Source organism: Octodon degus, unplaced genomic scaffold (genome assembly GCF_000260255.1).
Source record: "Octodon degus isolate 3935 unplaced genomic scaffold, OctDeg1.0 scaffold00163, whole genome shotgun sequence".
Taxonomy (NCBI): Eukaryota; Metazoa; Chordata; class Mammalia; order Rodentia; family Octodontidae; genus Octodon; species Octodon degus.
This window is the reverse complement of record NW_004524739.1, coordinates 522,650-531,400: the sequence shown is the minus strand read 5'-3', so window position 1 is coordinate 531,400 and position 8,751 is coordinate 522,650. Positions and strand designations below refer to the sequence as shown.

Here is an 8,751-nt window from a genome sequence, read left to right as displayed (position 1 = left end):
CTATGAGTGCAAATACCATTATTATTGTGTCAACAAGTCAGCAGATACTTTTTTGCAATTAAGTTTCATGTTGTTACTTAGCAAATTCATAAGAAAACAATTTAAGTCATTCTTAGGGGAAAAAATACATTGAAACAATTGGTTACATTAAAACATATCAAAACGTGACCTATCCTGACTTCAGCCAAAGTTACTTATCCAAATTATATAATAAGTATACATGCTAACTAAAACTGGCAAGCGTATCAATTGAGTTAGAAATGATTAAAGTGGAATCAATTAACTTTCTCCTGTTGCTTCTAGCTTCTATTATAGCACTTATTAGAATTCAAGCTAATGTGTCTATATACAGCTCTTGCATAGTAAGAAGACCACATCCTACACTGGTCCTCTTTCTGCCTAGTTGCTAACCTTCTTACGACTTGTAGAAAGAATTTCCATAAAGCAATAACCAATATGAATCTGTCTTAAGTTCACAAAATGAAATGACAAGCACGGAAAACACAGATCTTGGTAAGGAAGCAAAGACAGAACTTAAGATATCCTCTAAGGAAGCTTCCTGTTCATTTTTCATTAGGTGATGTGTAGCCCAAAAGGAAAAGCACAGTTATGGCAGGTCTGGACCACATAGGTTTGAAGAGGACGTCCTAACAGTCACAAGAGCCACAGTACACCCAAGCAGGTTGAATGGAGCATTCTCATTTGGTGCTCTAGGGCTGGACTCTTTATAATGTTGAAATTGAGGAAATCTCAGTGAACTGAATTAATACCCCATTCTGAAAAAAGAAAAAAGAAAAGAAAGAAAGAAAGAAAAATAAGAATCCCAAAAACTTCATACAGTATTTCAAGGAAGGAATGAGCACTGTGCCAAACAAAAACTAAAACTGAATCTTGCCCATTGGATTAACAACATGAAGGTCCCTGGTGACTGGAGCTGTTCCAGTAGAGTGGTTAAGTAAAACTTGATGGGGTAGGTTCTAGAGAGATTGAGAGGAGAGGAATTTCAAACATTGAGTAGGCAAGCAACAACAACAAAAACAGATAACCTTGACTGTATCAAAATTTAAAACTTTGTGTTGCAAATGATACCATCAAGAAAATGAACTGAGAGCTGGCAGGATAGCTCAGTGGACTAAGGATCTGCCTAGGCAAATGCCTAGACCAGAGTTCTATCCCCAGCACCACATACCATGCTGGCCCTGGCCCTGGGTGCGCTGAGCCAGCCACCAAGACCTGGAGTGGTGGCACAGGCCTACAGTCCCAGTGCTGGGGAGGTTGGAAACAGGAGGATCACTCAAGTCCAAGCTGCATAGTGAGACCCTGTACCAAATACATTAAAAACTTTTATTTGTTTATTTATTTATTTATTTATTTTTTGCTGAACCAGGGATTGAACTCAGGCCCTTGAGCTTGCCAGGCAAGTGCTTATTCTACTAAGCCATCTCCCAGCCCTAAAATGTAGTTAACTTTTTGTTGTTTTGGTGGAACTGGGGATTGAAATCAGTCAGGCTCTTGTGCTTGCCAGGGAAACGCTTATTCTACTGAGCCATCTCCCTGGCCCCTAAAAACATTAAAAAAAAAAAAAAAAGTGAACTGGAGCAGTCAGGCTGGGTGGCACAAGTGTTTAGCCCCAGATATACAGGAGGCTGAGGTATGAGGATCACCTGGGTCTGAATGTTTGAGGACAGCCTGGACAGCACAGTGCGACCTCATCTCAAAGCAGAACAAGTTTTGTTGCTTCTCAGCCTTTTGGCTAAGATCAAGTACAGAACAATTTTATTTTGGGAGTGGGAAGTAGGGTCTTGCTAACTTGGTCAGGTTCAAACCTGTGATCTTCTTATCTCAGCCTCCCAAAGAGCCAGAATTAAAAGCATGCACCACCTGTCTAGTCAAAACAATTTTTTAAAAAATGAGCAAAGGATTTCAATAGCTATTTCTTCAAAGAAAACATGTAAACATATATGTAAAGAGCCAGTAAACACATGAAAAGATGTTCCACCTCACTAGCCAGTTGCGAAAGGCAAATCAAAATGCACAGTGAGGCACTGCTTCCCACCCATCCACATAGGTATTGCCATAAAGATGTAACAAGCACTGTTGAGGATATGCAGATGATTTCTTCCCTGGGCTGGTGGAGATGTAAAATGGTACAGGATTTTGGAATAGAGTTTGGTAGTTCCTTAAAAAGCTAAAAACAGGGCCAGCCAGATAGCTCAGAGGATTAAAGGGCCTGCTTAAGCAGATGTAAGGACGGGAGTTTGATCCCTGGTGTGGTAGCTCCCTCCCATTCCCCCCAGGGCGCGCTGAGACGGCAAATGAGACTGGGCGTGGTGGTGCACCTGTAATCCCAGCTCTTGGGAGGCTGACAACAGGAGGTTCAATATGAGTCTGATCTGTGTAGTGAGACCCTATACTAAATACATTAAAAAAAAATTTTTTTAAGCTAAGAACAAAGGTATCTTCACTTATTCATTTTTCATTTTTTGAGACAGATTGGTTTCCAAGTGATGATCCTCCTGCCCCATGAGTAAAAATAGAGCTACCGGCCAGGGAGATGGCTCAGTGGAAAAAGTGCTTCCCTGGCAAGCGCAAGGGCCTGAGTTCAATCCCTGGTTCAGAAAAAAAAAAAAAAAAAAATAGAGCTACCTTATGACCCAGAAATTCCACTTTGAGGTATACTCCAAGAGAAATAAAAGCATGGGTCAGGCAAAAATCTGTATGTTTTCAAAAAGTTGTCACAGGATTTTTTTTTTAATGAGTTTAATACAGGGTCTCACTATGCAGCTCAGACTCACAGTGATCCTCCTGTTTTCAGCCTCCCAGCACTGGCACTATAGGCATGTGCCACCACATTGGGTCTTGGTGGCGGCTCAGCATGCCCAAGGTGGAGCTGGTGTGGCATGTGGTAATGGGGATCAAACTTTGGTCCCTACTCTTACGTAAGCAGGCACTTAGTCTGCTGAGCTAACTAACTGACCCTCCTAGCAGCATTATTTATAGACAAAATGTTCACCGATTATGGAATAAATAAATGGAAGCGTTATATCCACTTATTGGAGCACTACTTAGCAATAAAAATGAATCAAATACTAATACAAGCTGCAGCATGGATGAATCTCAAAGCACATTATGTGAAAAGAAAGAATCTTGTGACAAAAGAGCACATAATTGATCTTTCCAGCCTCATTTGGACGGCACGAAGACGCTTCTGGAAGGATCACCTCGATGGCCATGCAGGGGGAGCCGCAGGTCCAGTTCAAGCTCGTGCTAGTTGGCGACAGGGGCACCAGCAAGACCACGTTCGTGAAGCGCCACTTGACGGGCGAGTTCGAGAAGAACTACCTGGCCACACTGGGCGTGGAGGAGCACCCGCTCGTGTGCCACACCAACCGAGGCCCCATCAAGTTCAGCGTGTGGGACACAGCCGGCCAGGAGAAGCTCAGCGGGCTGCGCGACGGCTGCTACCACCAGGCACAATGTGCTATTGTCATGTTGAGGTGACATCCGGAGACATCTCCAAGAGCGTGCCTAAGTGGCATAGAGACCTGGTGCGAGTGCGCGAGAACATCCCCATCGTGTTGGGCGGCGACAAAGTGGACATCGAGGACAGGAAAGCGAAGGCGAAGTCCGTTGTCTTTCACCGAAAGAAGAATCTTGAGTACTATGCTATTTCTGCCAAAAGTAACTACAACATTGAGAAGCCCTTCCTCTGGCTCGCCAGACAGCTTATTGGAGACCCAACGTCGCAGATGGTCGCCAAGCCCGCTCTCCTCCCGCCAGAGGTCATCATGACCCAGCCTTGGCCGCGCAGTATGAGCAGGATTTAGAGGTTGCTCAGACCACTGCTCTCCCGGATGAGGATGACGACCTGTGAGGAAGGGAAGCGGGCCGGCGTCAGAAGTCTAGGCAACTGTCCTGTGAGGTGAGCGGTGCCACGCGCGGGCCACTTTGTTATCTACCGAAGCAGACCTGTGCTTCATCTTTGGGATGCGGAAGGAGATGAGTGGGTTTCGGAGTGAGTGTGGCAGTTAAACCCTCGGTTTTTTTGGACCTGCATAGTTAGCTGTTTGGAACGCCGTTGTTTTCCTTGAGTTTCAAATACAAGACTGCTGCAGTCACATCACAATACTTGGTTGGTGAAATCTTGTTACTGTCATTCCCATTCCTTTTCATTTAGAATCAGAATAAAGTTGTATTTCAAATTAAAAAAAAATACATATTTGTGTGATTCTATTATATGAAAAGTCTGGAATTGGCAAATCTGATGAAGACTCAAAAAGTCATGGTTGTGTTAGGTTCTCTAGGTTGCCAGTGACTGATGGGTGAGGAGACTTCTTTTAGGAGGATGAAAATGTTCTATAATTGTGCATTTGTGCAATTCTGCAACAATGCTGAAATCATTAAATTGTATGATTTGAATGAGTGAATTTCATGGCATGGGAATTATTTCCCAATGAAGATTTTTATAGGAATCCCCCACAAGTCAGAATCTCATAAAATGTTGCATCATGTAAGAGATATGAGCGGGCTGTGGTGGTGCATGCCCATCATCCCAGCACTCGGGAGGCTGAGGCAGGGGGATCACTGGGCGTTCCAGACCAGCCTGGGCTACAATCTGAGCTCAAGGGCAACATGAGTTGCATAGCAAGACCCAGTCTCAAAAAGACCAAAAAAAGAAAAAACAATGTGTACAGTGTTGAGTGGTTCACCACAAGAAATTAGCATCAATTGATTCTATATCTACCTCTTAGCATCTAAGGTTTTATCCCTCTTATTTTAGTGGCTATGAATTTTACAAAACACTGGGGTTTTGTTAATGTTCATAATACATTTCACTCATAGCCATTTCCCATTCTCCTCCGTTGTAGCCCTCTCTCTTTCCCCCTTATTCCTTTTCCTCTTATTTGACAGTACTTTTTACTTTTGTATCTTTTTTAGATTCCACATTCTAGGAGAAACGTATAATGGTTGTCTTTTTTTTTTAAATTTATTTGATACACAGGGTCTTGCTACACAGTTCAGACTCATAATGATCCTCCTGTCTCAGCCTCCCCAGGACTGGGAGTACAGGCGTGCACCACCACACCCAGTTTTTGGGCCTGCATGACATAGTATGGGGGAATTGAACTCAGGATCTCGCACTTGCCAGTTAGCCACTTAGACCACCCAGTTATCTCCCCAGCTCAATAGCTGTCTTTTTCAGTCTGTTTTCTTTTACTCATGATGCCTTCGTGCAGTTCAGACTGGACTTAAACTCACTTTGTAGCCCAGGGTGACCTTGAACTCGTAATGATCCTCCTGCCCCAGCTTCCTTAGTACTGGGATTTCATGCATGCACTCCCATGGTCAGCTCCTATCACTGTTAAAGAGGCTGTCTTTTCATATATCTCCTTGTCCAGAATCAAGTAACTGTAGTTGTGTGGGTTTGTTTCTGTGTTGTCTATTCTGTCTTTTTTTTTTTTAATTTATTTATTTTATTTATTTATTTGTGTGTGTGGCCAGCTCAGCCCGCCTGGGGGAGGGGCTGGCTGGCATGTGGTGCTGGGGGATTGAACCGCAGTCCATGTGCTTTGCTAAGCTTGTTCTAAGTAGGTGCTTTAGACCACTGAGCCATCTCACCAGCCCTGTCTATTCTGTCTTATTAGTCTATGTTATCTATTTTTGTGCCTGTATCATGTTGTCTTTATTTCTATGGTTTTATAGTATAATTTGAAATCATACTGTGATGGTCCCAGCCTATTTTTGCTTAGAATGCTTTGCCTCTTTTGGGTCTTTTATGTTTCCATATGAATTTTAGCTTTGTTTTATTCTAGTTTTGTGAAGAATGTTGTTGATTTTTTGATGGGGATTGCACTAAATTACTTTGCTAAACATAGCCATTTTCACAATTAAAAAAAAAAAAAACCATCTGTTAGCATTTTAATGAGCCCCCTGTCCAGTGGCTTCAAGCTACCAGGACACAGGCCCCCCCCCCCCCAACACCCTGAATCTTCTCCTCAGCTCTTCTGCTGAAGAATTTGGCTTTCACAATGACAGGCTGTATTGGGAGCTTTCCCTTCCTGAGAACTTTGTAGTATCCCGATCACACTCCATCAACTATGGGAGCTACTCCAGTCTTGTTTTTGGCAGCCTTTACTCCTGTCTGCTCTCTGACCAATGTCCACAATTTATCAAGGTTGGGCAGAAGCTCTGGTTTCTCTTTGAGTGGTAATGCCTCATACCAACCTTTCCAAAGTAACCCGGGTGATACTTGTCGAAGTTGATCCTGGGATGATGAATGCCTCCAGCATTTCCCTGGCCTCTGGGGTGCTTCCGGTGCTTGCCAGTGCGGCCATGGCCGTGGCTCACATGGCCCCGAAGCTTCTGGGTCTTCCTTAGTCCGGAGGGCATGTCAGTGGCTGAGACAAAAGCGAGGCTATTTTAACAACATTAATTCTGTCCATCAAGAAGATGGAGACCTTCTAGTGCTTTCTTCAGTTTTCTTTCTTTAGTGTTTTGAAAATTTCATTGTAGAGGTCTTTTATCTCCTTGGTTAGACTCGTTCCTGAGATTTTTGTCTGTTTGGTTTTTGCTTAGGTTTCGTTTGTTTGGTTTTGGTTTTTGTTTAACTATACTGTGAGTGAAATTTTTTTTCCTGAATATCGTTCTTAGCTAATCCATTACTCCTGTATAAAAAAGCTGTTAAATTTTTAATGTTGATTTTCACATTTTGTTGTTACTACTGCTACTTTGCTAAATCTGTTTATCAGCTCAAAAAGTCTTCTGGTAGGGTCTTACAAGCATAGGAGCGTATCAGCTGCAAACAGGATTTTTTTCTTTTTTTTTTTTTGCTTGTTTTGTTTGATACCAGATCTCTCTATGTAGTTAAGGCTAGCCTTGAATTCACTATGTAGCCAGGTGGCCTTGGGTTCACTGTGGTCCTCCACCACCTTGCCTCAGCTTCCTCAGTGCTGGGAATATAGGCATGCACCGCTACACTCAGCTAAATGAGAGTAATTTGACCTCTTCATGTCCTTCTTGGACCCCTTTGATTTCTTTCTTTTGCCAATTGAATTGCTCTACCTGAAACTTGAAGGCTGGTGATGTGACTTAGAGGTAGAGTGCTTACATAGCATGTGTCAGGCCTTGGGTTCATTCCCCAGTATGGCACAAAAGAAAAGAAGGAAGGGAGAAAGAAAATAAATAAGATAGTTTTAGAAGAACTAGAGAGACATATCTGTGGCACAGAGCTTACCTGACAAGTATAAGGTCCTGAGTTTGATTCCCAGTTCCTATGTATTGTTCTGTTAGCCCCTATCTCACTAATTTCAGGTCCAATCTTTATTACTTATTTCCTTATGTTGGGTTTGCTTTTGGTGGTGATTGTTCTTGTTTTTCTTTTCTTTAGAGTGTGAGATGTATCATTAGGTTTTGCTATCAGGGTGATGCTGTCAGGATAGTTTATTTGGTATCGCTTTAAGTTTTTATATAGCATTCATAACTATAAATTTTCTAATTAGAACTGTATTTGCTGTGCCCAAGAGATTCTGTTATGTTGTGTTACCATTTTCATTTTATGCTAGGAATTTTAATTTTTTTTCTGCATTTTCAATGACCCACACTTCATTCAAAAGTGAATTATTTCTGGGGCTGGGGAGATGGCTCAGTGGAATAAGCGCTTCCCTGGCAAGCGCAAGGGCTTGAGTTCGATCCCCGGTTCCGCAAAAAAAAAAAAAAAAAGTGAATTATTTAAAAGAGGAGGAAGAAGGAGGAGGAGGAAGAGGAGGAGGAGGAGGAGAAGAAAGGAGGAAGAAAGAAAGAAAGGAAAGAAAGGAAAGAAAGGAAAGAAAGGAAAGAAAGGAAGAAAGGAAGAAAGAAAGAAAGAAAGAAAGAAAGAAAGAAAGAAAGAAAGAAAGAAAGAAAGAAAAAGAATAAGGAGCCAGGGAGATAGCTCAGTGGAATAAGTGCTTGCCTGGCAGATACAAGGTCCTGAGCTCAATCCCTGGTACCATCAAAAAAATAAGGGAATTGTTCAATTGCCATGTGTTTGTATAGTTTCTTTTGTGGTTGATTTCTAGTTTCATTCTATTATAATTCAGTAAGATGAAAGAAATTCTTTCTTTTTTGGTGGAGGGAGGAGGGGTACTAGGACTCAAACTCAGAACCTTGTGCTTTGCCACTGAGCTATATCCCCAGCCTTTTTTTTTTTTTTTCTTATTTTTAAAAGTCTGTTTTATGATCTAAAGTATGATCTATTTTGGAGAATGCCTCATGAGCTGCTGACGAGAAAGCATGTTTTGTAGTTGTTGGATAAAATGTTCTCTAAATATGTATTAAATTCATTTGATCTCTGGTGTATTTTAACTCTGACATTTCTTCTTTCTTCTTTTTCCCTATTTTGGTCTAGATGACCTATCTACTGGTGAAACTGGAACACTGAAGTTACCCACTACTGTTGTATTGCGACCCCCTCCCTTTATGTCAAATAGTGTTTATTTTATGAAATTAGGCATTGAGGTCTTTAGTGCATGCATATTTGGAAATGTTCTGTCTTCTTGGTGATTGTTCCCTCTGCCAATATGTAGGGGCCTTCTTTGTCTTATCTAATTTTGTCTTCAGGTTTGCCTTGTCAGATATAAGTCCTGCTTGCTTTTTTTTTTCCTTTTTTTATATATTTATTTTTTATTGAGAAATAAATATGAATGAGACAGTTTCACAGCTGGTTAATAGGACAGTTTTGATAGTCAATACACTGTACATTGTTATCTTCTT

At 41.7% G+C, this 8,751-nt stretch overlaps 1 pseudogene across 1 annotated transcript; it reads left to right on the top strand.

Moving 5' to 3' along the window:
• The first annotated feature begins 3,177 nt into the window (after nt 1-3,177).
• Nucleotides 3,178-3,874, top strand: LOC101586728 (annotated as a pseudogene). Its single transcript, XR_192807.2, has one exon. The product of XR_192807.2 is annotated as a GTP-binding nuclear protein Ran pseudogene (transcript).
• Nucleotides 3,875-8,751: the final 4,877 nt, after the last annotated feature.